The following is a 2358-nucleotide window of genomic DNA, read 5'->3' as shown; positions in this document are numbered from 1 at the left end:
GACATGGTACAGGAGGTGGTCAGAGGCTGTGTGGACGTGGTACAGGAGGTGGTCAGAGGCTGTGTGGACATGGTACAGGAGGTGGTCAGAGGCTGTGCGGACATGGTACAGGAGGTGGTCAGAGGCTGTGTGGACATGAAACAGGAAGGAGGTGGTCAGAGGTTGCAGAGTGGTCCGGGGTCCGGTCTCACCCGTGATGTGGCGAGGCGCCGGGCGGCGCCATTACGTCACTGCACATTCAGCCACCTAAATTTAAACTTGACGTCAAAATTAACGCTGCACTACCACAGAATATGTGGGGGGCATCTACTAAGCTGCTAAAAGAAAAATAAAATAAGAAAAAGGCTTTTCTTATTATATTTCTTAATTTTGAATGTTGGTAATATATTCAGGTAATATATGCAATGGCGTTACAGCCAATAGAGCTTACAGTTTTTTGGGTTTTTTTATATTTTCAAGTTGTACTTTTACTTGTCAAAAAGCAATATATTTGTTTGTTTATGAAACTTGGTTTTATTTATAAAGACGTTATATATCACAATGGCTAAATCTGTGTCTTTATGTTCAAACCTTTAGTCCTCATGCACACGGATGTTTTTACAGCTGCTTTTTTAGCTTTTTTTGCAGCTTAAAAAGGCCTGTCTATGTTAGTCTTTGGCTTCATGCCCACCTAGGCGTTTTTGAGCTGCAAGTGGCATAGGCGTTTTTAAGCTGTAAAAAAACCCAGGACCAGTGGGTTCTGAGAGACGTTTTTCAGCTGTAAAAACGCTCTAACGCTGAAAAATGCTCAAAAACGCTCAAAAACATCATTCACCAACCTTTTTTAACGTTTTTGATCCATTAAAAAAAAAAAAAAAAAAAATTTGAAAAAAAAAAAACGCTAACGCAGAAAAACGCTCAAAAACGCTATTGCAAAAACGCTAAAAAAAGCTGAAAAAAGTTAAAAAAAAATCACTGCAAAGATACTGGCGTTTTCATAACGTTATTTTAACAGCCTGTGTGCATGAGGGCTAAAAGCAGTTGTTGCAAAAAAGGAGAGGGGACTTTGGAGGAGGTTTGGGACTTTAAATGAGGAAATGGCCTGGTGAGGTCAAATACCTCCATCCCTATCAATGTGAAAGAGAGGGTGGGGGGATTGGGACTTTTTCTGAAGCATGCCGTTGCAAATAAGTAGACAAATGGATGGGAAAAATTGATATTTAATGATTCATAAACAATGTATATTATGGTAATAATATATATCTCAGAATCCAGTTTGATTCATACAGGATAATAATACATAATAAAATAATATTCATGAATATAGACAATTGTAATACAAAGTTATGTCAATATGACCTGAAGCCTCTCTAACCAGATTTTTCAAGCAGCTCCTCGTTAGTATAGTGGTAAGTATCCCCGCCTGTCACGCGGGAGACCGGGGTTCGATTCCCCGACGGGGAGGCATAAATTTTCCCCCTCAAACTCAACAATGTTTTTTTTCTCAAACGTGGATTACCACACAGTACAGGTCGCAATTCTTTACACTTATAAATGAAACCATAAGAATTTCTAACAAAATTAAAGAAGCTAGACAGAGAGGCAGTCCTCATATGGGTACTATGAGACAGGATGCCTCCAGACAATAATTGTACAGCAGAGTGGCGCAGCGGAAGCGTGCTGGGCCCATAACCCAGAGGTCGATGGATCGAAACCATCCTCTGCTAAGTACTTTTTGATTTCTCTTTTTTCTCCTAAATACGTTCAGTGATGTATAATAATGACTCAGTGGGATTTGCTTATGAGCGAAACACTATTATAACGGTTTTTGCAAAATTTTAACAGCATGAAATAAATTATTATTCAAGCATTGTTCCTCCTGCATTGCAGCTGATTATACTGAGACACTGACCATATAAGCTAAAACTAAAGATGTACTTTGTGGTGGCAATTTCTTTTGGGCATGCGATAAGGGAGATACATTTTGTAGCTGCCATTGCTGACTCTGAGGCTCAGGCTCTGAGGATTTCTCATCTTTATTTTCACTGGTAACCACTTCAGCTATGGAAGGTTTACCCCTTTAATGACTAGGCTATTTTTTGCGATACAGCACTGCATTAATTTAACTGACAATTGCGCGGTCGTGCGACGCTGTACCCAAATAAAACTGATGCTCTTTTTTTCCCACAAATAGAGCTTTCTTTTGGTGGTATTTGATCACCTCTGTGGTTTTTATTTTTTGTGCTATAAACAAAAAAAGATCAACAATGAAAAAAACCAACAAAAGAATAAAATATTTTTTTACATATGCTTTAAAACAGGGGTCTCGAACCCCCGGGCCACAGCCCACTACCGGGGCGGTAGCGTCTTTGCAGCCAG

The 2358-nt window shown here is 39.5% G+C and overlaps 1 non-coding gene across 1 annotated transcript; it reads left to right on the top strand.

Moving 5' to 3' along the window:
• Positions 1–1371: 1371 nt before the first annotated feature.
• Positions 1372–1443, top strand: TRNAD-GUC (transfer RNA aspartic acid (anticodon GUC)). The gene has a single exon. It is a non-coding gene; the product is annotated as a tRNA-Asp (tRNA).
• The last annotated feature ends 915 nt before the right edge of the window (positions 1444–2358 follow it).

The sequence above is a fragment of the Aquarana catesbeiana genome, linkage group LG03, assembly GCF_042186555.1.
Source record: "Aquarana catesbeiana isolate 2022-GZ linkage group LG03, ASM4218655v1, whole genome shotgun sequence".
NCBI lineage: Eukaryota > Metazoa > Chordata > Amphibia > Anura > Ranidae > Aquarana > Aquarana catesbeiana.
This window is presented reverse-complemented; position numbering and strand designations above follow the sequence as displayed.